The 27246-nt window shown below is 40.4% G+C and overlaps 1 long non-coding RNA gene across 1 annotated transcript; it reads right to left on the reverse strand.

Annotated features, from left to right (window-relative positions):
- Positions 1-4177: 4177 nt before the first annotated feature.
- LOC123381330 lies at positions 4178-26544 on the reverse strand. Its single transcript, XR_006588212.1, has 3 exons — positions 26333-26544; positions 25014-25031; positions 4178-4572 (listed from the first exon to the last, which is right to left on the reverse strand). It is a non-coding gene; the product is annotated as an uncharacterized LOC123381330 (long non-coding RNA).
- Between the last annotated feature and the right edge of the window lie 702 nt (positions 26545-27246).

Below are 27246 nucleotides of genomic sequence, written 5' to 3' on the forward strand. Positions count from 1 at the left end.
TTGAGTTAATGATCAAAAAACTTTTTACAAAGTCTATGCTTATTGTAATGAACACTGAGTAATGTATAGAAATCTTGAATCACTATATTGTACACCTGAAACTAATATCACACTGTATGTTCATTTTAATTTAGAAAGAAAGAAAAAGAAAAGGGTGGAGGGAAGGAAAGAGGGAGGGAGGGAAAAAGAAAAAGAAAGAAAGAAAGAAAAAGAGAAAGAAGGGAGGGTGGAAGGAAGGTAGGAAGGAAACTGGAGAGGGAAAAGACATTTCCTGCAAACACAAGCTCAGGATGAGATGGCTTCACTGGTGAATTCTACCACCTGTTTATAGAATTACTTCGAATCCTTCACAAACTCTTCCAAGGAATACAGGGGAGGGAAACACTTATCAACTCATTGTATGAGACCAGTATCATCCTAATACCAAAGTCATCACAAGAAAAGAAAACTATAGACCAATATCTCTTATGAGTATGACAAGGGGCAGGGGGAAGAGGGTACTATCTTTCCAGAATGTCTCTTAGCTGATAGGGGGAGAGAGAAATGTTAGTTTAACTGGCAAATGATTATAAGTATGGATGTGTTATAGATTACAAGGAAATGTGTGTGATTTTAAAAGAGACAACAGGGGCGCCTGGGTGGCTCAGTCGGTTAGGTGTCCGACTTCGGCTCAGGTCATGATCTTGCGGTCCGTGAGTTTGAGCCCCGCGTCAGGCTCTGTGCTGACAGCTCAGAGCCTGGAGCCTGTTTCAGATTCTGTGTCTCCCTCTCTCTCTGACCCTCCCCCGTTCATGCTGTCTCTCCCTGTCTCAAAAATAAATAAACCTTAAAAAAAATTAAAAAAAATAAAAATAAAAAAAATAAAAGAGACAACAAACACTGGGAAGAGGTTTTAAACTTGCAGACACACATTGCCTATGAATCCTTAGAGGCCTGTGTGCAGCTTTCTTTGACAATAGGGCTAAACAAATGAGGAATCAACTTTCTGTTCTCTATCCAAAATTTGAATACTGAAGCCTTGAGGCCTCTGACTCATGGTACCATATTTTGATGCTCAGAGATCAGAGTCTTCTGCTCCCTGGGACATGTCACCATTCATTCATGTTGTAAAGGACCTAAAGGCACAAGAATGGAGGCAGGGCGCTGGGCTGACACATGCCACCAGCCCCAACACCTAAGACTCTTGTCTTTCCCTAGCAAGATATCAGGATTCCAGGCCTGATGTGATCTCCTGGTTGGACCAAGGCAAATTCCCATGGATGGCATGAAGGACATCTCTAGGGGGCCTTTTCCAGGTGAACAGGTGAGAAGAAGTTCTGAATACTTACACACAAGGCCGTCCAGCAAGCCAGTGGTTTCTAGACATGTGGCCACAGAGCGTTCTTCCAGGGAAATTTGGGGCTGCTTCAGGAACACCAAGTTGCCTCAGCCTTGCCTCTGGGTGCCACTTTTTGAGCATGAACTTTCTCATGGTCCTATTTGCTCTGTTCTACAATGCACATCCTTCCATCTGTGCTCTATAAATGGTGTCTCTTCCAGACTGCACTTTTCTTCCTCTTGCATTTCTCTCAGGTCCTACTGTCATACCTTTGCAGACTGTCGCAGACTTTGAGTCTGGAGTTCTCTCCTGTCCAGCAAGAGAGTGGATGCAGAATTGAATATGAGAGAGGCTAATGTCCTTGTCCAAAGTAAGGGTCCTTGTTCTGTATTTATTAGGATCAGAAGGCTAACAAACCTGATGGATGTGCAGAGACAATAAAACAGTGATCATTAACTCATGTTAGAGAAAAGGGCTAATGTGTGAGAGAAAAGGGCTTTCAAAGGTATGCAGTGTCAGGGGTTAGGGTGAATACAAGTCAAGGTCCCAGCGCCAAGCAGATGGCCATTTACTGCAGGCACCAGGCACTATGTCTATTTATCTTAACTTTTCTAGGAGCTAAGTCAGATAGAGCATGCTACCTCAGGGTTAACAAGGCATTTTTCTTGCTAATTAGCTCTGGGCATTTTCGCCCTGCTGTAGCGGTTTTTCACCTCTACTTGTTCTCGGACACTTTTGTCCCATGGAACTGGCTTTCTGCTCTATGCTTTGTTCTATGCTGGGGTGCTTTTGCCCTACCTGTTCTTGGACACTTTTGTCCTGTTAAGTGGCTTTCTGCTCTAAGCCTTGTTAACCCATTGGTGCAAGTTCAGGGAATTCTTAAACTTATTCCCCCCAGCAGACTTGCTTAACTGTGCTGTCATCTCTCTTTGTGTTGAGTTGGGCTGTGCCCTTCTCTGCCTTCTCTGTACTTAGTTCTTTCTGCAGTTCCCCTTTCCCCTGTCACAAATGTCTGTTTCCATGGCCCCAATTGTTGCCCCTCAGTCCTCCCCGAAGTACTATTTTTATTTTCTGCCCCCATCTAATATACTTATTGGACCCTCTGTAACCACTTTTTATCCCTGCTCATGTATCACAATGGCTCTCATTCTCAGTGCTCAAAATTCCATATGTAACTCATATAGGTTATTATTTGAAAGCTGACAAGTCCCACTAAACTTACACATGTTACAATTAGTTTATGCTTCAGTTTCTCCATAGAAGTTTCTTCCATTACAGAGATTTTGCATGTGTAATTTCTTTCAGGCCAAGAAATAAGAACTTGAACCAAAGATTCGAGTCTGAACTACATTATTTCTGAAGACTTTTCCCCATGCAATAGCAGAAAAATTCAAGTCAGATGGCATTTTGTACTCCCTAAGTGAAGTCTCAGATTTTGGTGATTACTTAGGGTATCACTGGAGAATCCACCTGGTAAGTAATTTTTATTCATAAGAAAAAGCCTGATTCAGAATGTACTTAAATTTAATGAATTTGGGGAAGACTTTAGTCTGAATTCAAACCTTATTTAATGGAAGTATACACCTGAAGGTTACATAGTGCACAACTGTAACAATGATAGCAATAACTTCACACAACCCAGAACCTAATCAATCAACAGAGAAGCTATACAAGTGAAAAACAAATATAGTGAACATGGGAAACACCTCAGCTGCATTACATATCTTCCTCAAATTCAGAAACATACTGGACTTTCAGAGATATACCGCCTCACACTGGAGACAAAACCTGCAATTGCAATGGTATAGGTACACATTCAGTGATAGTGCATATCTTATCTTATTGAACATCAAAGACTCTCTCTATATATATACTAGGATATATATGTATATCTTATTATTGAAGTATAATTAACATACAATGTTATATTCGTTTCAGATGTATAATATATCGATTCCACAATTCTATATATTACTCAGTGCTCACCACAATAAATGTAGTCACCATCTGTCCTAACCATATGTTATTATATTATTGACTATATTCTCTATGCTGTGCTTTTCATCTCTATGACTTATTTATTTTATACCCAGAAGTTTAAACCTCTTAATCCCCTTCACCTATTTTGCCTATCCCCCCAGCTCCCTTCTCTCTAGCAGCCATCAGTTTATTCTCTATATTTTTGAGTGTGTTTCTATTTTTTGGTTTCTTCATCTGTTTTGTTTTTTAGATGCTATATGATTCTACATATAGGTGAAATCATATGGTATTTATCTTTCCCTGTCTTACTTATTTTGCTTAGGATAATACTCTCTAGGTCCATCCACCTCATCTCAAATGGCAAGATCTCATTCTTTTTTGATGGTTGAGTAATAGTACATTGTATATACAGTAAAACCTTGGTTTGCAAACATAATTCATTCCAGAAATATGCTGGTAATCCAAAGTACTTGTATATCAAAGCGAATTTCCCCATAAGAAACAATGGAAACTCAGATGATTTGTTCCACAACCCAAAAATATTCATATAAAAATGATAGCAATACTGCAATATAATGCAAAATAATAAAGAATATACAAAATATAAAGAAAAATGAACAAATTAACCTGCACTTACCTTTGAAAACCTTCATGGCTGGTGTGAGGGAGACAAGAGAGAGGAGGGTTATTGTGTAGGACAACTTTCACTAACACTAATGGAATCACTGCTGTCTGTTGGCTCAATGGAATGTTTTTCTTTTCATGAAACTTTAACAAGGAACCCATCCAATGACACTTGCTTTTGCCTCCTTTTGAGGATTTCACAGAAATGTGACATTGCATTGTCATTAAACAGGTTTATGGCTCACACTGCTACAGCCTTATTCGGGTGGTGCTTTTCTACAAAATTTTGCACTGTTTCCCACATTTTACACATCTCCCTAATCTCATTTGAAGTGAGGGAGTCCTCTGCCTTGTTCTCCTCCTCCTCTGCAGATGAGATCTCCTCCATAACCTCTTGCTGTTGCCCATGATGCAGATCCATCAGTTCATTGGTGGTCAGCTCTTGGCCATGTTCCTTCACCAGCTTTTGAATGTCGTCCTCGTTCACCTCCAGTCCCATGGTCTTCCCCAAGGTCACAATTTCATTGACAACTGGCGGCTCCTGTTTATAAGCAAGCCCTTCTAAGTCATGTCCAAGAACACAATCAGGCCACAGTGTTCTCCAAACACTATGGCCTGAGACCAAGCATCAGAGATGATCACCCACTATCCTACAGCAAGAGAGAGAGAGAACCATTGGCTTTAGTTGTGATCGTGTAACTTTCGGTGTAATATACTACTTGTATTGCAAGACATCACTCATTTGTCAAGTTAAAAATTATTAGAAATGCTTTCTCATCTTGCAGAACACTCACAGAACAAGCTACTCACAATCCAAGGTTTTACTGTATAATATTTCCTTTATCTATTCACTTATTAATGGACAATTAGGTTGTTTCCATATCTTGGCTATTGTAAATAACGCTGCAATAAACACAAACATGCATACATCTTTTTGAATTACGGTTTTTGTTTTCTTTTTTATTTTACTTTTTTATTTGAGTCTAGTCAACACATAATGTTACATTAGTTTCAGGTGTAGGAATGAAATCTTATTAATGTAATAAATGTGAGAGAGCCTTCAGTAATAACTTCTCCTAATTAACATCAGAGAATTTGTACTGGAAAAATGTTCTACAAATGCTGAAATGGTGGGAAATCTTTCATAGATTTCACACATTATACAGCACACATGCAAAGAGACACCATATGAGTATAATGTAAATGAAAATCATTCAGCTGGCTGGGACTTATCCTTCATCCAACTTCAGAGTCATAGTAGGGAGAAACCCTATGAATGTAATGAGTGTGGCAAAGCTTATAATCAAACACTTACATCATGCAACATCAGAAGATTCACAAAGTGAACGCCTATTAATATAATCAATGTGGGAAGGCTCTTAACTAAAGTACCTGTATTACTGTGAATCACAGAGCTCATACCGGAGTAAAGCTCTATCAATGTCATGAATGTGGCAAAATCTATAATCATAGGTTATCCCTTATTCAACACAAGATTTGTACTGGAGAAAAACTATTTGAATATAAAAAATGTGGGAAAGCCTTTACTCAGAGCATTCAACTTACTTTATATCTGAGAGAAGTCCTATGACTGAACTGTATGCAGCCAAGCCTACAGTCATAAATCATAGGTCATAGGTCATAGGATCCTCAACTCAAGAGGATCCATACTGGAGAAAAACCTTTTGAATGTAATGAATATGGGAAAGTTTTCTGATGGAATACACATTTTACTCAACACCAAGAATTCACACCAAGAAAATCCTTATAATTGCAAAATGTGGTAAATCTTTCAGAAGTACATACCTTAATCAACATGAGAGAACTCATACTGAAGAGAACCCCTACAAGTGTAGTAACTGTTGTAAATCTTTTGGTCAGAGTGTGTATCTGACTCAATGCCAGAGGATGCATACCAGGGGAAAACCCTATGAATGTATGAAATGTGGGAAAGACTTCATCATAAGTGCCACCTTGGGGCACCTGGGTGGCTCAGTCAGTTGAGCGTCTGACTTTGGCTCAGGTCATGATCTCACAGTTCATGAGTTTGAGCCCTGCATTGGGCTCTGTGCTGACAGCTCAGACTGAGCCTGGAGACTGCTTCAGATTCTGTGTCTCCCTCTCTCTCTGCCCCTCCCCCACTCGTGCTCTGTCTCTCCAAAATAAAATAAACATTAAAAATTTTACAAAAATAAGTGCCACCTTATTCAACATCAAGGATTCATAAGAGGAAGAAGTCTTAAGAATGTGCCAACACGAATTCAGACAAGAGAAATTCAACAAATATATTTAACGTGAGAAATATTTCAGCTACAATGCAAACTTCTCAACATCAGTGAAAGATCAATCCAAGAGAGATATTCTATGAATAATGATTGTGAGAAGTACTTCATAGTATGTCATTTATACAACATTATCTGTTTCTAATGAAGGATTCCTATGAATATGTCAAATTTGTAAAATATTGTAATGAATTTTTATCTCTTACTAAATATTAGGTAATAAACACTGGGAGAAACTACAAATAACATATTTTCACCACAAAATTAATCAATAAAGTGAGTCCTTTCTCCTAATACTTTTGATTAACTTTCTAGAAAAATGTAAAAATAATGTATTTATATTTTTATAACATCTAGAAACAATGTTATAAATGAGGAGGGAGTTTAGTGTTACAGATATGATGCCCAGTTTTTAAGAGAAGTAACTTTGAATTTGGCAAATATTAAAACTGGCATGTCAAAAGCCTATACAGTGCCCATCTCCAACATTAATCTAAAATTAATTACTCTAGACACTACAGTGATCAACCCTATTATCTTGGATTTACCTCAATATTACAGTGTACTACCTAGAGTTCTTTCCTATTTGGCAATTCCCAAACTATGCTGCAAAAATTAGAGAAGGGATTTTTTTTAAGACAATTTAATTCAGATGTTTTTCTTTGAAAATTATAGGTGACCCTTTGATACCATCTGGAATTGCCTTTTCTGGTTTTCTATGTTTGCTATTATTTTTAACAAACACAAGAATAAAAAATCAACCTCCTTTTTTCCAGCTGATTGAAGGGGGTAAGTTTTTGTCCTTTTTAGCTAATCAGGTTAGCATTAGCAGGTGTAGCTCAAAGAGATCAGTATGCAAATTTTATGAGACTTAATAGCTAAGATTCCTTTACTGCCCTTCTTTTTTGCTTATTACTTAACAAATTCAAAACTCTTACAACTCCTACATTCAGCAAAAACAATTCTCTTTCTCATCCCAGGACTTTTTCCTTAAAAATAACATTTCAACTATTTGTAGAACATGGTTGTTTTTCCTTTATAAGCTTTTATTTTTTTTATTTTATTTTATTTATTTTTATTTTTATATATTTTTATATTTTTTATATATTTATTTTATATATTATTTTTATTTTTATTTATTTTATTTTATTTTATTTATTTTTTATTTTAAAAAATTTTTTAATGTTTTATTTTTGAGACAGAGAGAGACAGAGCACGATCAGGGGAGGGGCAGAGAGAGAAGGAGACACAGAATCTGAAGCAGTCTCCAGGCTCTGAGCTGTCAGCACAGAGCCTGATGTGGGGCTCGAACTCACAGACTGTGAGATCATGACCTGAGCTGAAGTCGGATGCTTAACTGACTGAGCCACCCAGGCGCCCCTTCCTTTACAAGCTTTTAAAAATTAATGTCTATGAGTTACATTATAAGGTAATTAAAACAATTTTCTTAACTCATACGCTGCATTTTATGCATCCAAATGGACTATATCCTTCCAAATGGCCGAGATAAAAGGGTCTGTATCAAATCCTGGGTTATATCCATTGCTCAAAATGCCTAAAATTCTCTTTGTTTTTAAATTGCCCTGGAGTACTTTTCAGGCCAGACAACCAGCTAATGTCATTTCATGCCATGGATGCTTTCCAATGGTGCTTTCCAGATTTTCTCTGCCTGAGTCTCTTGACCCTTTAGCTACTCAGCTGAGGACAATTGAATAGTTTCATTTTGTTGGTGTGAATAACGAATGAATTCTCCCAGAGTTAAGTGGAGTTGTATCAGTCAGCTAGGGCTACCATAACAAAATACCACAGATTGTGTTGCTTAAACAACAGAACTTGCTTTTTCTCACAGATCTGGGGGCTGGAAGTCCAGGAGCAGGGTGCCAGCGCAGTCGGACTCTGGTGAGAGAACTCTTCCTGGCTTGCAGACAGCTCCCTATTTGCCATGTCCTCACATGTCTGGTGTTCCTTCCTCTTCTTATAAGGGCACTAATCCCATCATAGACCCCACCCCATGACCTCACCTAAACTGAATTACCTCCCACTGCCAAATACCATTTCATTGGGGCTAGGCCTTCAACATATGACTTTTGGAGGGAACACAAGCATTCAATCCATAGCAGGAGTGCTTCACTGTGTCCATGTCAGAGCTGACTAGCCCAGGCACACAGATTGTTAGTGACTTGTCGACACCACAGACACAGCTTGTGGAGCCCTGAGGGTGTGCATCACCATAAGTCAGATTGTTGTGTGTCCTGAAAAAATGAACAATTAATGGACAAGATTTCACAAAGCCCATGTCTTCCAGGCACTTGGCTGCACATTGTCACTTCTTTTTGGCCATAAATTAAAGGGCAAATAGTCCTTCCAGACATTATGACATAGGGTTTATAATTTTATTATGAAAATGCTTCTAAAATTTGATAAGAAAGTAGTGAGGGGAAGACGGTGGTGGAGTAGGAGGACCCTAGGCTTACTTCCTCCCATGAATACAACTAGACAACTATGAAATCATCCTAAATGCCCTAGAAATCAGCCAGAAGACAAGCAGAGTAAACTCCACAACAAAAGGTAAAGAAGAGGCCACATCAAAGGAAGTAGGAAATACAGAGACAAAGTTTGAGAAACAGATCGTGGCCCCACAAGGGAAGGAGGTGAGGTCATGGAGTAGGATGAGAGACAGACTAGCACACAGGGGAACACAGGAAGAAAGCAAATCCCCACAGCAATTGGCTTGGAAAATGAGAGGGGCTGAATTTTGTGATTCTGGAAACCAGTGGAGCTTAAAGCCTGGAGTTTTAAAGGTCAGCAGAGTTGGCTGGGATAGAGCCTTGGGGGCATTGGAGCTGCTCTTGGGGAGAAGGCAGGCAGGCAACCCAGAGATATACAGGGCAGAAACAGCAATCTGAAGAATGCCTTGGACACACAGTGGAAAGGTTAGTTGCTCATCTCAGAGTGTGTCCCAGAGAGGCAGTGTTCATGGAGAGCCTCCTCCAGGAACAAAGGAAATAGCCAGTGCCATTTCTCTCCATGTCTCAGCATAAACACAGGGCCACTTGCAAGAACTAGCTACCACTGACACTTGCTACCTATCTTGCTTACACCAAGCCCTGCCCTCCACACTCCAGTGGAATCGCCTTTCCCACACTTGCCTCAGTCCCAGTGTAGTGGGCTCCCTCCCCCAGAAGACTGGCCCAAACCCCTGCCTACACCACATCTCCAACCAGGGAATTTTGTGGGGCCTCGGTCTGGGCAGTGGTGGAAATAGACCCACACAAGCAGACCAGAGCACACATCATTAAAATGCACCACATTCAGGCCAGGTACCAAACACTGCCCACAACAAGCAAAGAGCTTCTGCAGACGACGGGCCTGAAGGATAAAGTGGCCAGGATAAAACAGCAGAGCACACACAGCACATGTTGGGGACACTCGCTGAAGTGCCAGGCCCTGGGGAACAGGAGACATTACACAGTAGGGTACTACAGGACCTTTCCTCATAAGGTCATTACCCTCAAGAACAGGAGATATAGCTGACTTTCTTAACACAAAGAAACAAGCACAGAGATTAGACAGAAGAATTTGTCACAAATGAAAGACCAGGACAAGGAGAGGGCCAGAAATCTAAGTGAAACATATATAAGTAACACTCTTGATAAAGAATTTAAAGTAATGATCATAAAGATACTCACTGGACTTGAGAAAAGAGTAGAAGACATCAGTGAGACCCTTAACACAGAGATAAGAATAACATAGCAGAGAAAGGGCTCAATAAACGAAATGAGAAAGATGCTTGATGGAATTAATTACAGTCTGGGAGAAGCAGAGGAACAAATTAATGACCTAGAAAACAGAGTAATGGAAAGTAGTCAAGCTGAACAAAAGAGAAAAAAGAATTATGCAAAAACAATAATAGACTTAAGGAACTCAGTGACTCCATCAAATGTAATAACATTTGCATTATGGGAGTTCCTGAAGAAGAGAGAGAAAAGGGGTAGAAAATGTATTTGAAGAGATAATAGCTGAAAACTTCTCTAATCTGAGGAAGGAAACAGATATCAGATCCAGGGTGCACAGAGGACCCCCAACAAAATCAACAAAATCAGATCCACACCAAGACATATTATAATTAAAATGGCAAAATATACTGATAAAGAAGTTAAAAGCAGCAAGACAAAAGAGGACAGTTACACACAAGGGACACCCTATAAGGCTATCAGGGAATTTTTCAGCAGAAACCTATCAAGGAACTCACAAAATAAAGGTATATAAAATAAGACACCATATACCTAAAACATGGGGAAAGCTGGAGTAGAGAATGGGTTCAAACTTAAATTACCATAAATTTAATATAGACTTCTATATGCAGAAAAGGTTATATACAAATGGTAACCACAAATCAAAAACCACTAATAAATATGCAAAGAATAAAGAGAAAGAAATCCAAATATACCACTAAAGAAAACCAGCAAACCATGAAAGAGAGAAAGACAAGAAAGGATCAGAGAAAATCTTCAGAAACAACCACAAAACAGGTAATACAATGGCAATAAATACGTATCTATCAATAACTACTTTGAATGTAAATGGACTAAACACTCCAATCAAAAGTTGTAGGGTGACAGAATGGATAAAAAACCAAGACCTATCCATATGCTTCTTACAGGAGAACTCATTTTAGACCTAAAAACACCTGCAGATTGAAAGTGAGGGGGCTGGAGAAACATTTATCATGCAAATGTATATCAAAAGAAAGCCAGAGTGGCAATACTTATATCAGACAAAATAGACTTTAAAACAAAGACTAACAAAAGACAAAGAAGGGCATTATATAATGATAAAAGAGATGGGAATGCAAGCTGGTGCAGCCACTCTGGAAAACAGTATGGAGGTTCCTCAAAAAACTAAAAATAGAACTACCCTACGACACAGCAATTGTACTACTAGGCATTTATCCATGGGATACAGTTGTGCTGTTTCGAAGGGACACATGCATCCCCATGTTTATAGCAGCACTATTAACAATAGCCAAAGTATGGAAAGAGCCCAAATGTCCATCAATGAATGAATGGATAAAGAAAATGTGGTATATATATACAATGGAGTATTACTCGGCAATCAAAAAGAATGAAATCTTGCCATTTGCAACTACGTGGATGGAACTGGAGGATAGTATGCTAAGTGAAATGAGTCAGAGAAAGACAAAAATCATATGACTTAACTCATATGAGGAATTTAAGAGAGAAAACAGAGGAACGTAAGGGAAGGGAAACAAAAATAATATAAAAACAGGGAGGGGGACAAAACAGAAGAGACTCATAAATATGGAGAACAAACTGAGGGTTACTGGAAGGGTTGTGGGAGGGGGGTTGGGCTAAATGGGTAAGGAGCACTAAGGAATCTACTCCTGAAATCATTGTTGCACTATATGCTAACTAATTTGGATGTAAATTTTAAAAAATAAAAAATAAAATTAAAAAAATAAAACACACACACAAATTTTAGATTAGACACTGTACAAGAAAGCTAGAAAATTTCCTGAAATCATATAGCTGATATATGAATGATAGACTTCCCCAGATTTGACCATAAACCTCAATATATACATGACATTACAAATGAATTGAGAAGCTGAAGAAAATTCTTCTCAACTATCATTAGTAAATAAATTTTATTGAGCCATGATGGAAGAAAATGTGAATTATCTTTCTATTTCTCACATAGCAAATATTACAAAATCATTTTTTATGAAGAGACAAATAATTGTTTAAATGTTGGGGAAAAGTATTAGAGAGGTGTGTGAGACAGTTAATTAATAAAAAAAAAAAAACACCTTCCTTTTGAAAAAATAAATAAATAAAGGAGATAATCCAAGAAGATATAACAGCAAAAGTGGTTTGCTGGTTTGAGATGCAGCAAAAGTGGTTCTAAGAGGGAAGTTCATAGCAATACCAGCCTGCATCAAAATGTAAATATCTATGCACCCAAATACATGACACAAATAATAACAAACAAAAAGGAACTAATTGATAATAATGCAATAATAGAAGGGGACTTCCATACCCCACTTACATCAATAGACAGATCATCTAAACAGAAAATCAACAAGGAAACAATGGCTTTGAATGACACACTGGACCAGATAGACTAAACAGATATAATCAGAACATTCCATCTTAGCAGAATACACATACTTTTCAAGTGCACATAGAATGAAATAGATTGCATAGTAGGCCACAAAACAAACTTCAAAAAATTTTAAAATATTGAAGTTATACCATGCATCTTTTCTCTAACCACAATGCTATGAAACTAGAAGTCAAACACAAGAAAAAATCTGGAAAGGCCACGAATACATGGAGGTTAAATGACATGCTACTAAAGAATGCATGGGTCAAGTAGGAAATACAAGAAGAAATTAAAAAGGAAACAAATTAAAATGAAACCTTTGGGAAGCAGCAAAAGTGGTTCTAAGAGGGAAGTATATAGCAATACCAGCCTGCACCAAAATGCAAGAAAAATTGTAAATAAACAACCTAATCTTACACTTAAAAGAGCTAGAAAAAGAACAACAGGGGCGCCTGGGTGGCTCTCTCACAGTCAGTCGTGAAATCAAGCCCTGCGTCAGGCTCAGCACTGGGTGTAGAGCCTGCTTAAGATTCTCTCTTTCTCCCCCTCTACCCAACTCCTGCTTGCTCTCTCTCTCTCTCTCTCTCTCTCAAAAAAACAAAACAAAACAAAACAAAACAAAACCTAAAACCTGGAAAAGGAAGGAAACAATAAAGATCAGAGCAGAAATAAATGATGTAGAAACTGAAAAAACAACAACAATAGAACAGATCAATGAAAACAGGAGCTCATTCTTTGAAAACAATCAATGAAGGGGCGCCGGGATGGCTAAGTCAGTTGAGCATCCGGCTTCAGCTCAGGTCATAATCTCATGATTCATGAGCTCCAGCCCCACGTTGAGCTCACTGCTGTTAGTGCAGAGCCCACTTCGGATCCTCTGCCCCGCCCCCACCCCACTCATGCTCTCTCAAAAATGAATAAACATTTATTTAAAAAAAGAAAAAAAATCAATGAAAATTGATAAACCTCTAGCCAGATTTATGAAGAAAAAAGAGAAAGGACTCAAATAAATAAAATCACGAATGAGAGATGAGAAATAACAACAAACACCATAGAAATACAAACATGAGAATATTATGAAAAACTATATACCAACAAATTAGAAATGCTAGAAGAAATCCCTAGAGACATACAACCTACCAAAACTGAAACAGGAAAAAATAGAAAACTTTTAACAGCCTGATTACCAGCAAAGAATTGAATCAGTAATCAAAAAACTTTCCACACAAAAAAATAAATAAATAATTAAAAAAATTAAAAAAAAAAAAACTTTCCACAAACAAAAATCCAGGACCAGATGGCTACACAGAGAAATTCTACCGAACATTTAAAGAAGAGTTAATATCTATTCTTCTCAAACTATTCCAAAAAATAGAAAAGGAAGGAAAACTTCCAAATTCATTCCATGAGGCCAGCATTACCCTGATACCAAAACCAGATAAAGACACCACCAAAAAAAAAAAAGAGAGAGAGAGAGAGAGAGAGAGAGAGAACTAAGGCCAATATATCTGATGAATTTAGATGAAAAAATCCTCAACATATACTAGTAAACCAAACCTAACAATACATTTTAAACTTGGGGAGCCTGAGTAGCTCAGTCAGTTAAGCGTCTGACTTTGGCTCAGATCATGATCTCGCAGTTCATGAGTTCAAGCCCCAAGTTGGGCTCTGTGCTGACAGCTCAGAGCCTGGAGCCTGCTTTGGATTCTGTGTCTCCCTCTCTCTCTACCCCTAACCCACCCACACTCTGTCTCTCTCAAAAATAAATAAACATTAAAAAAATTTTTTTAAATCATTCACCGTGATCAAGTGGGATATATTCCTGGGTTGCAAGGGTAGTTTGATATTTGCAAATCAATCAATGTGATACATCACCTCAATAAGAGAAAGGATAAGAACCATATGACCATTTCAATAGATGCAGAAAAAGCATTTGGCAAAGTACAACATCCATTCAAGATTAAAAAAAAAAAAACAAAAAACCTCAATAAAGTAGGTTTAGAGGAAAGATACCTCAACATAAGAAAGGCCATATATGAAAAACCCACAGCTAACACCAGGAACAAGACAAGGATGTCCACTCTCACAACTTTTATTCTTTTTAAAAAATTTTTTTAAAATATTTATTCATTTTTGAGACAGAGAGAGTGGGGGAGGGGCAGAGAGAGAGGGAGACACAGAATCTGAAGCAGACTCCAGGCTCTGAGCTGTCAGCACAGAGCCTGACGTGGGGCTCAAACCCACAAACCACGAGATCATGACCTGAACCGAAGTCAGACACTTAACCGACTGAGACACCCAGATGCCCCTCACCACTTTTATTCAACATAGTACTGGAAGTCCTAGCCACAGCAATCAGAAAACAAAAAGAAATAAAAGGAATCCAAATCAGTAAGGAAGAGGTAAAACTTTCACTATTTGCAGATGACATGATACTCTATATTGAAAACCCGAAAGACTCCACCAAAACACTGCTAGAACTGATGCACAAATTCAGTAAAGTTGCAGGATACAAAATCAAGACACAGAAATCTGTTATATATTTTTTTTAATTTTTATTCATTTATTTTGAGAGAGAGAGTGTGCAGAAAGGGGCAGAGAGAGAGGAAGATAGAGAATCCCAAGCAAGCTCTGGCAGCACAGAGTCCCACGTGGGGCTCAATCCCACAAACTGTGACATCACGACCTGAGCTGAAATCAAGAGTCAGAGGCTTAACTGGCTGAGCCACCCAGGCACCCCTGTATTTCATTATTTTTTTAATGTTTGTTTATTTATTTATTTTGAGAGAGAGTGTGCGTGTAAGTGAGGGAGAGACAGACAGAGAGGGAGAGAAAGAATCCCAAGCAAGCTCCACACTCAGTGCAGAGGGCCCAATCTCACAACTTCAAGATTATGACCTGAGCCAATATCAAGAGTCAGATGCTTAACTGACTGAGCCACCCAGGCACCCCAGAAATCTGTTGTATATCTATACACCCATAATGAAGCAGCAGAAAGAGAAATTAAAAAAAAACAATTCCATTTATAATTGCACCAAAAATAATAGAACACCTAGGAATAAACCTAACCAAAGAGGTGAAATACCAGTACTCTGAAAACTATAAACACTGATGAAAGAAATTGAAGATGACACAAAGAAATGGAAAGACATTCCATGCTCATTGGTTGGAAGAACAAATACACACACACACACACACACACACACACACACACACTACCCCAAACAATCTACAGATTTAATGCAATCCCTATCAAAAGACCAACAGCATTTTTCACAGAACTAGAACAAACATTCCTAAAATTTATGTGGAACTACAAATGACACCAAATAGCCAAAGCAATCCTGAAAAAGCAAAGCTTGAGGCATCACAATTCTGGACTTCAAGATATACTACAAAGCTGTAGTAATCAAAACAGTATGGTACTGGCACCAAAATAGACACATAGGTCAATGGAACAGAATAGAAAACCCAGTTATGAACTCACAATTATATGGTCAATTTTCAACAAAGCAGGAAAGTATATCCAGTGGAAAAAAAACAGTCTCTTCAACAAATTGTCCTAGGAAAATTGGACAGCAACATGCAAAAAAATGAAACTCGACCACTTTCTTACACCATACTTTCTTACCCCATAAATTCAAAATGGATTGAAGACCTAAATGTGAGACCTGAAAACATAAAAACCCTAGAAGAGAGCATAGGCAGTAACCTCTCTGACATCAGTCATAGCAACTTTTTTCCAGATAGGTCCCCTGAGGCAAGGGAAACAAAAGCAAAAATAAACTATTGGGACTACATCAAAATAAAAGGCTTCTGCACACCAAAGGAAACAAGAAACAAAACTAAAAGGCACCCTATGAAATGGGAGACATATGACATGTCTGATAAAAGGTTAGTATCCAGAATATATAAAGAACTTATTTAAAAAACAACTTATAAAACTCCCAAAAAACAAATAATCCAATTTCAAAATGGGGAGAAGACATGAACAGACATTTCTCAAAAGATACACAGATGGCCCATAGACCCATGAAAAGGTGCTCATTATCAATAATTATCAGGGAAATTCAAATCAAAACTACAATGAAATATCACCTCACACCTGATGGAATGGCTAAAATAAAAAACTCAAGAAGTGAGAGGTGTTGGCAAGGATGTGGAGAAAAAAGTAACCCTCTAGCACTGTTGGGGGAATGCAAACTGGTGCAGTCGCTGTGGAAAATAGTATGGAGTTTCCGCAAAAAGTTAAACAAAAGAACTACCCTCCAATCCAGCCATCATGCTACTGGGTATTTACCCAAAGAATACAAAAACAATAATTCGAAGGAATACATGCACCCCTATGTTTATAGCAGCATTATTTACAATAGCCAAGATACAGTTACAGCCTAAGTGTTCACTGATTGATGAATGGATAAAGAAGATATGGTTTATATATAATGAAATATTATTCATCCATAAAAAGAATAAAATCTTGCCATTTGCAATGACATGGATGAAGTTGGAGAGTATAATGCTAAATGAAATAATTCAGTCAAAGGAAAACAAATACCATATGATTTCACTTGTATGCGGAATTTAAGAAACAAAACAAATGAGCAAAGGGAAAAAAGAGAGACAAACCAAGAAACAGACTCTTAATTATAGAGAACCAAACTGATGGTTATCTGAGGGGAGGTGGGGGGTGGAGGGATGGGTTAAACAGGTGATGGGGATTAAGCAGTGCAGTCAATAATGAGCAGCAGAGGATGTATGGAAGTGTTGAATCACTATATCGTACACCTGAAACTAACATAACACTGCATGTTAACTAATTGAATTAAAATAAAAGTTAAAACAAATAAAATAAAATATGATAAGAAAAATCACCAGGAGATAAATGGGAAAACCACAAGGTGAACAGAACTCACAAAACAGAAAACTTGAGTGGATCATGTTTGATAACATGATTGTGAGGCCTTAGTGAGGGTGTTGTAAAAGGGTCAAATAAACCTATATTCCCTATCCAAAAAGTGTTTCTCTTAAATGCAAAAATGATTTATGCACAAAGCTATTCATCAGTACATTATTTATGGTAGTTTCGAATTGGATCTAATGTCACATCTAACTGTAAGAGAGTGGTTCGTGTAGTTATTAAACCTTAGGACATCTGGGACACCTGGGTGGCTCAGTTAGTTAGGCGTCTGACTCTTGGTTTTGACTCAGGTCATGATCTCACAGTTTCATGAGTTTGAGTCTCATGTTGGGCTGTGCGCTGGCAGTGTGAAGCCTGCTTGGGATTCTCTCTCTCCCTCTGTCTCTGCCCCTCCACCTCTCATGCTGTCTCAATAAATAGATAGATAGATAGATACTTAAAAAACAACCTTAGGACATCCACTTACTAGAATGTCCCAAGGCTGCCATTAGAAATTACATTGATGAAGAGTAGGAAATGGCAGAAATGGCTTATAGGACAAATTAAAAGATTATATATTAAACTCTGCCTATCTCTTAGGTCTTGTGTCTGCCTTGCTAGCTCTAGTTTAGCCAGACTGGCCTTGTTTCTTCTCCTGGAACATACCACCCTCAGCCTCTGAGTAGCTGCATCACAGTCCTTCATTTTATTCAGGGCTCTGCTCAAATGCTACCTCTGCTCTGCTTACCCTGACTAAACTCTCCTCCATCCATCAACTATTTATCTAGTTCCTCCCTTAAGTGCCCCTGACCTTGCTTTACTTTCCTTTATTATCAGACATTACATCGTAATATTTGTTTTTGTTTATTTGTTGTCTGTCTCGCAGACAAGAAGGTAAGTACGTGAAGATGAACACTTGACAAACTAGCGTCTGCCATGCATATCACAGGAGTTTAGTGGGTATTTGTTCTTTGCCCTTTTCTTGCTGAGTTATGTGTTCTTCATAGGTTCAGAATCTTTTCTCCTATGCTGCAATATCCCCAAGTTTATCATTTGACTTTCAACTTTCTGTATGGTTATTTTAGATCAGTATACATTTTAAGTTCAAGAGAGTCTTTTATTCAAGAAATTCCTCTTTAAAGATAATATAAATATTTGCTTATATTTTTATTGTTTCCATTTGTCCATTTAACTTTTTAATCCATATGGGCTTATCATGTCAGATAATGAGTCTTCCCCCGCAAATTTAACAATTTTCATTTATGCTCTGTGGAGAAATTCTTCCTGTTTATTCATCCATCCATCCACCCATCCAATGTATGCCTTATTACCACTATATTTTATGAATTAAAATATCATACTCTTCATTTGGTCTTCTGAAAAACTTTAGAGTCAAATTACCCATCATGGGGCGCCTGGGTGGCTCAGTCGGTTGAGCGGCCGACTTGGCTCAGGTCATGATCTCGCGGTCCGTGTGTTCGAGCCCCGCGTTGGGCTCTGTGCTGATGGCTCAGAGCCTGGAGCCTGTTTCAGATTCTGTGTCTTCCTCTCTCTGACCCTCCCCTGTTCATGCTCTGTCTCTCTCTGTCTCAAAAATAAATAAACGTTAAAAAAAATTAAAAAAAATTTAAAAAAAAAACAAATTACCCATCATGACAAAAACATCCCTATAAATTTTATTGGAATTGCTTTATATTTATGTATTAAATTAGGAAGAGTGATGGCCTTTTCTACATAATTCTTCTCATCTACTACTATTTATTTAGGTCCTCTTTTAAGTTTGTGTTGTTTTCTTCCTATAGGTCTCATTCATGTTTTTGTTAAGATTTCTATTTCTTTGTGTGATAGATTAAAGATGTCTAAAGGTGTTATTTTCACTCCTCCTGCTATCACTGCTTTTCTTGCTGTCTTTTCACTCACTTGACCAATAGAACGCAGTGGAAGTGATGCTTTTGGACTTCAGAGATTATTAGTTCATGAGAGGACTTTCAGATGAGTTTCTTAGAATGCTCATTCTTTGGTGTCTCCTCTTGGAAGCCAGTCTTCATGCTGTGAGAAGCCATGCCTCCTGGAGAGGCTATAAGATGATACACCGCCTGTCAACATCTCCACGGAACTCCCAACTGACCAGCAACATCAATCACCAGTCATGTGAATGTGCCATCTTGGATGTTCCGGCCCAGTAGAAGCCTCAGAATACTGCAGCTGATATCATGTAGAGCAGAGAACTGCGTGGTTCACCACAATTTTGTCAGAAATAATGAGTCATTGTCTTGAGCTGCTAAGCTTTGGCATGATTTATTACACATTAATAGAGTACTAGTACAGTTGGGGTATTTTACATTTCTGGTGCTGTTGTTAATGGAAATACTTTTCTGCATATTTTATAACTGGTATCACTGGAATATAGGAAAACTGTTGCTATCTGGCAAACAAGTTATCTGACTGTATTTAATCATTTTAAGGTCATCGTCTTGGATTTTCTAGTTACATAATCACATATCTGAAAGCATAATTTTGTTTCCTTTCCAACATTAAATCTCATTATTGTGTTTGAGTTTTATTGTAGACACTTGAAACAATAATGATTTTATCCAGGTTTGTTGTCTGATTTAGAGCTTTCATGGAAATCCCTCTAGTGTTAGATATTCTTTCTCAAGTTAATGAAGAATCCTTCTATGCCTGGCTTATAGGAATGGATATTCAGTTTTATCAAATTCTTTTCTAGAGTTTATTGAAATGATTTAGCAATCAAAAGGAGAAAACAGAACACTAAATGGTGCCGTACTGTTTGAATTATCCAAAAATTAGTGGCTGAAAACAGAGTCCTTTTTTTTTTTTTTTCCACCTGTGAGTCTGTGGATCAGAAATTTGAGCAGGACTGAGCAGGGATGGTTTGTCTGCCAACCATGGGAATCAACTCACGCAGCTGTATTCAGCCAGTGGCTGGGTAGGGGATGGAAACTCTAAGTCATCTCATTCACATGTTGGAAGCTTGGGCTAGGCCGGGACCCTTAGTTCTCCTCCATGTGGCCTCTCTTTCCACGTGCTCTCTCTCTCTCTTTATATGTAGTTTTTCTCCAGCAATATACCCTGCACTCATTTACAGCTGAACATTCTGTTGATCAAAGCAAGCCACAAAGCCAGCACAGGTTCGGAAGAGGACATAGCCTTACCTGTGTGAAAGTTTAAAAATGGCTGCAAATTCTTTGACACTATTCCCATTAACAGATGGAGTGTCTGTGCCCTCTTTTTGCATCGGGAGGGCTTCAGTGCATAGATAATGTGGAAAGGATGCTATGTGATTTTGGAGGATACACCGTCTTCTGCCTTGTTCTCTTAGAATGCTCTCTGTTCTGATGCTTCCTGTCGTGTTACTCCCTCTCACGCTGTGAGAAGCTCAAGCCCATGAGGAGGCCACGTGTAAATTGTCAAGTTGGCAATTCCAGCTGAACCCAGCCTTTGAGTCATCGCAGCCCAGGCTTCAGATATGTGAGTGAGGAAGCCTCCAGCCCTCCCCTCCCCTGCCCGAGTAACTGCAGCCATTGAGTCATCCTTATTGAAACTCTAGGAGTTGTGGCTGGAGACAAGCCAGCCCTGCTATACCCTGTCCAAATTTCTGACCCACAAAATGCATAGGTCTCCTTCACTGGCAGTTTTACACCAAGAAGTTGAGGGCAGAATGTTATGGAGCAGAATTTGGTATCTGCAAGCAGAGTGTTCCTTTAACACATGAGACAGATGACATGTGGCACTGTGTTGGGGATTGGGTGGTAGGCAGAAGCATATGGGCCTTGAAGAGGCTGCGGCTCAGGACCTGAAGGAAAGCAAAGAATGTGTAATTGGAGCTGGAGGAAAAGGAATCATTATTCTGTGGTGGTAGAATATGTAGCAAAACTGTCACCGTGGCAAAGTAGAAAACAGTAAATATGCCAAATGAACCCACGGATCTGGCTAAGGCAATTTTCAGGAAGAGTTGGAGGTGCCACCTGGCTTCTTCCACCTGTGCACAATAAAAGGAGAGAGGAGAGAGATGAAGTGCTAAAGGAGCTACTTAGTTTTCAAGTAGCATTGGAAGGAGATGTAAAGGGCCTAGGCCAGTTTTCCCAGCCAGAAAAGGGGTCCCAAAGTAAGAAAGAGCCTCAGATCAAATCCAGGGTACTGTCAGGAAAACACAATTTCATGGTAGAGATGAAGCCAGGGTTAAGAATGCGGCTGGGATCCCACCTTCCTAAGGATGTGCTTTGCATGTCTTCCCTTTTAAAAAATATGACATCTAAGATACTCTAAGATCTTCTAAAAGGTATGTTGCACAGTAGCTTCATATGGAGCTCAGGTAGAAAAGGGGTTGGTTGTGTTGAGATTTTTAGGCATTTGGTTTTTGTCTAAAGAAGTGCATTTATTAGTTGATACATAAGAGACCCACAAAGTTTTTACAATAATTATATCAGTTTGGACTTAAAGAGACAGAAAGACCAAAATGAAAAGGTGCCTTTGGATCCCTAAACTTCTATGGGCAGGAAGCAGCCTGAGAGAGCTAACCAGGTGTGAACACAGGCTATTTCCTATGGAAAACGAAGGATGCCTCAGAGGGCAGAACGAGGGCTATAGGGAATCAGCACCAGGAAGGAGGATTGGACCTCAATCAAGAAACAACAGGGGCACCTGAGTGGCTCAGTCTGTTAAGCAGCAGACTCTTGATTTCGGCTCAGGTCATGCTCTTGTGGCTTGTGGGATGGAGCCCCAAGTTGAATTCTTTGCTGACAGTGCAGAGCCTGTTTGGGATTCTCTCTCCCTCTCTCTCTGTCCCTCCCCTGCTCACACATGCATGCACTCTCCCTCTCTCTAAATAAAAATAAACGTTAAAAAAAAGAAATGACAACATGTGTTCAGCTGGATGTTAGAGTCACTATGGTGTGGTTGCTATGGTGAGTGTCGTGACCCACCCTTTACTTTATCAGAATGGTAGTGTTGACTGCATTTATCCCATGCCTGTCCCTCCATCAAAAGCTGGGGGGGGGGGGGAGGTGGAGTACAGCTAACACATCTCTTTCATTTACACGTCTTCAGATCAAGAGAAGTCACACCCAAAGTCAAATGAAGAACTACATCCAAGGAGCCTTACCTGCACTTGTACCTGATTTAGATACTGGATTTAGATTCTGGACCTTGAACCTGAGCCCAGTGCCATAATAGGATAAGACTTGGGGGCAGAGCTTGCAAGGGGTGAGTGTATTTTGCATGTGGGAAGAATGAATGTAAATCTTTTTGGTCAAAAAGCAAACTGTGGTGGTTTTTAAAAATGGCCCCAGGGGCGCCTGGGTGGCTCAGTTGTTTGAATGTCCAACTTCACCTCAGGTCATGATCTCATGGTTTGTGAGTTCAAAGCCCCATATTGGGCTCACTGGTGTCAGCAAGGAGCCTCCTTCAGTTCCTCTGCCCCCTCTCTCTCTGCCCCTCCCCTGCTTGTGCTCTCTTAAAAATAAATAAAACATTTAAAACAATAAAAAGAAAATAAATAAAAATGGCCATAAACTTTCTGACAAACCTCACACTGAGAGGTAGACTCTGTGCCCTGTCCCTCTGAATCTGGGATGGTTTATGACAGCTTTCACCAACAGAATGTGGTGGGAGTGATGCTGTGTGGCTCCCAAGACTGAGTCAGAAAAGTCTGTATGCCTTCTTGGGATACTTGCTGTATTGCAGGACGCTCCCCAGAACCTGGCCACCATGCTGGGAGGAGTCCACACCACATGAAGAGACCGTGATTAGGTTCTCAAGTTGAAAGTCCAGCTGAGCCCCATCTTTGCATCTTCCCACCCAAGTGCTAGTCATGCAAGCGATAAAGCCTCCAGATAATTCCAACCCCCAACCATTTGAGTCATCTCCAACTATGAGAGTCTACCTGGCTGAGACCTCAGTCATTGTGCAGCAGGGATGAGCCCCCATGCCCCATCTTAATTCCTGGTTCACAGAATCCACAAACACAATAAACTGGTAGTTGTTTTACATCACTGAATTCGGGGTGGTTTGCTTACAGCAACAGAACGCCCTCCTGCAGGGAGATGTAGCCTGTATATATGGAGATAGGAGGAACCGTTGGTAGCTGTCTTGATGATCTCCCACAGAGCTCTTTAAGTCTCAGCCTAGTTCAAGACAGGCACAGTTCACTGTGGGGGTTCAAGAGAGGATCATAGAATTCAGTGGCAGGAAGTAGAGCCAAGGTACGCGGGCGGCTGGAGCTGAGAATGGGTCCTGCAGGAATTAGGGCTGTGCCGACCTGCTCTCTCTGGGACTGCATGGGTTCTCCTCCCCCATGTGCCTTGTGGGAGCCTGTAATGGCTCCTGGCCCCACTGTCCTCTAGGACCCTCTGTCCAACTGGGCACACTGGCTGCTCCCATGAGAATTCCCAGTCCATGGCTGGGGCAGGGGGGTTGGCTTGGGAACCAGGCCTGGCTGTCTTTGACCAGGGGTCCACTCTGGCCCCCAAAGCCAAAGCCAAGAAAGGGGGTCCTCTCCAGGTGTGGGCAGGGCAGACACTCTGACATATGTCAGTCATCCAGATGGGCGGACATATTTTTGATCAGGGAGAAATAAAAATAGGCATTGTTGGCTGTTAACCGCTTTTTTGTGATGTCTGAGGTAACTAAACCTTATTCTCCAATCTTTCTCTTCCTTCCTTCCTTCTTCCCTCCCTCACTCTCCCTCTCTCTCTTTCTCTCTTGTTTCATTCCTCCCTCCTTTCCTCCCTTCCTCCCCTTCTCTCTTTCTTTCTTTCTTTGTTCATTTCTGAGTTGCTCCCAGGGAGAAGGGGAGTAGAGGCTGATCCCTGAGCCCAGGGAGGATCTTTCTCACATGGGGCTTACCCCAAAGTGTTCAGGTCAATAGGACTTGTGGAAAAGAAGACGAAAGTGGGAACTGCCTGGAGACCTGCCTGCCCCTCACCATCATGTCCTGGCCCTGATGCTTGAGGGACTTGAGGGAGAAAAACAAAAGACATGCTTCTGACATTCTCACTGAACTTCACTTGTCCTTGGTCAGTAAAGCAAGGGAAGCACCTTAAACACTGTCTGGAAACTTCTTTAGCTAGATCACCCAGTTTATTAGGTACATTTTCTACTTTCTGAGTTACTGCAGGTGACTGTGTAGCTAAACTTTCTGCCACTATGCAGAATGGATTCCTGTGTCTCACTTTTAAAAGACATTTTCCTCCATTTCCTTTCAGCTCTCATCTGAAGTATCCTTTAAAAAAAAAGTATTTACTTATTTAAGTAATCTCTACTCCTAATGTGGGGCTTGAACTCACAACCCCAAGATCAAGAGTCACATGCTCTTCTGACTGAGCCAGCCAGGCATCCCATCGTCAAAAGTATCCTTAAAGACCATCAGACTTCATCTAACAGATTCTTCAAAGGCAATCACGATTTCATTACCACTCATATCAAAGTCCTTCTGGCTTCTGACATTTGCTGGTTCCAAAACTTCTCCCACATTCCAGTTTTTGTTTCCACAGCATCCTATTTCTAAATAGTGGATATAATTATCTGCATTAATTATACATACAGTAAAACCTTGGTTTGAGAGCATTAGTCTGGAACAAATTAGTTCCAGAAACATGCTTATAATCCAAAGTACTTGTATATCAAAGCGAATTTCCCCATAAGAAATAATGAAAACTCAGATTCGTTCCACAACCCAAAAATATTCACATAATTCAAAATACTGTAATATAATACAAAATAAAGAAAACACAAGATATAAAAAAATAAATTAACCTGCACTTACCTTTGAAAACCTTCATGGCTGGTGTGAAGGAGACAAGATAGAGGAGGGTTATTGTGTAGGACGACTTTCTTTCTTTCCTTTTTAAAAATTCTTCTAATTTTTTTTTAGAATTACGTTCATTATGTCTAATGGAATCACTGCTATCCATTGGCTCAATGAAATCTTTTTCTTTTTGCACAACTTTAACAAGGAACCTATCCAATGACACTTGCTTTTGCCTCCTTTTGAGGATTTCGTGGAAATGTGGCATTGCATTGATGACCACTCACAATCTCACACAGAGAGACAGAGAGAAGAACCATTGGCTCAGTTGTGATCATGTGACGTTCAGTGTCATGTACTACTCGTATTGCAAGATATCACTTGTTTATCAAGTTAAAATTTACTAGAAATGTTTGCAAGTTTGGGGGAGTACTCGCAGAACAGTTACTCGCAATCCAAGGTTTTATTGTACCACTCTTATCTGTATTTGTTATCTATTGCTGTACAACACATTACCCCTGAATTAGTGACTTAAAACAATAAACCTGTGTTATTGTACCCCATATCTAGCTATTCCTGTGTTGTTCTGGTTCAAGGTCTTTTATAAGTTTGCAGTCAAGATGTCACCAAGGGCTGGAGGGTCCATTTCCAAGAGCATTCCTTTTGTGGGTGGCAAATTAGTACATGCTGTAGGCAGGAGGCCAAAGTTTCTTGCCATGTGGAACTCTCCACAAATTGCTCAAGTATACTTAAGATGTGATGTTGGCTTCCCCCAGAGTGAGTGATCCAAGACAGCAAGGTTGAAGTTTCAATCAATGTCTTTCATGACCTAGCTTCATAATCCATATACCAGTATATCCACAATATTATTTTTGTTACATATGTCCGCCCTACTCAGTGTGGGAGGTACTACACAAAGATGTGACTACCAGGAGACAAGATTTATAGAGGTCATTCTGGAGGCCAACAACCACAGCAGGGAGGCCTGGGCACAGCTGTGCTGTGCTGACGCTGGCTGGGTAGAACTTGTGGCCAAAGCTGCAGCTGGGGTTCAAGTCAAGGAGGATGAAATTGTCAGAGCACTGTGTCAAGGGTGGGCCACCACCCAGACTCCTTCCCCTGCTCCTGAGGGTGGACCAGCATCAGGATCACTGGGTCTGAGAACAGGGCTGAGGATTTCCCTACTTCTTCCCCCGTCCCTTCCTGGGACCCCAGGTTAGGGACAGCAGGGGCAGGAAGCCTAGTAAAACTCTTCAGTGCCCACCCACCACCACTAGTATCCCGAGGGCGAGGTGAATGAGCCTTTCCCGCAAAGATGAACATGGGCCAGGACCTACCCAAATCCACCTGGAACTGACAGGATAATTCCACGTTCCTGGGTACCACCATCTGGCTACCCCTGCAGTTAGACACACAACACACCGGCCCAGCATGATACCGGAACTACACTTCCCAGAAAGCTGTGCTACAAGCTCGTCTGGATCTGGAGGTCAGAGAGGCTCCGGGACCCCGATGCCTTCTGGGAAGTGGAGTCGTCTGTCTGCGCAGCACAAAAGCTCCCGGGACTTGTAGTTCGTGTCCGGTCCGCGCAAGCGCACTTTCCCGCGACGGTGTTTGGCCTGCTCCTTTGTGGTGGTCGTTGGATTTCTGTGGGAGGCGGGTCTGCCCAGTCTGCGAGACAGCTCTCCGTACCCGCTAGTTCCAAACCTCTGAGCCCGAAATTGGCCTTGGTCCCCTCACTCGGAGCCCCGGGAGGAGTGTGGAGAGCGCGGGTAATGGAGCGTGAGCGCAGGCTGGAATGTGGGACGCTTGCTGAGCCTGCCTGACCCCGACCCTGGAGGTGCGCAGGGGGCTCCGCGTGCGTGACCGTGAAACCGGAAGTGCGTGTGTGACCCCACGGGGCTCCCCGGCAGGCTGTCCCTTAGCCCCAGGAGCAGGACCTGTCCCTCTGGGCCTAGCCTGGGGCGGGAGGTTGCAGAGCTGCCCACGCGTCCGGGGAACGCTGCCGAGGGGCGCGATGGAGACCCCTGCCCCAAAGCCCCAGGAGACAGGTACAGCGTCGCTGTCTGTGGATTTGTCTTGGAAGAGACCGAAGGTGAATTTTGCTGCTGTGAAATTCTATACAGAGAACCCAGAAACGAGAGCTGTATGAACGCTGATGAATCTTACCTACCCAAAGTTAAGCAAAAAGACTAACAAAATGATTACGTTTATACCAAGTGCAAACACTGGCAAAATAGAAACTATTGTT

This window comes from Felis catus, chromosome D3 (assembly GCF_018350175.1).
Source record: "Felis catus isolate Fca126 chromosome D3, F.catus_Fca126_mat1.0, whole genome shotgun sequence".
Classification (NCBI taxonomy): Eukaryota; Metazoa; Chordata; class Mammalia; order Carnivora; family Felidae; genus Felis; species Felis catus.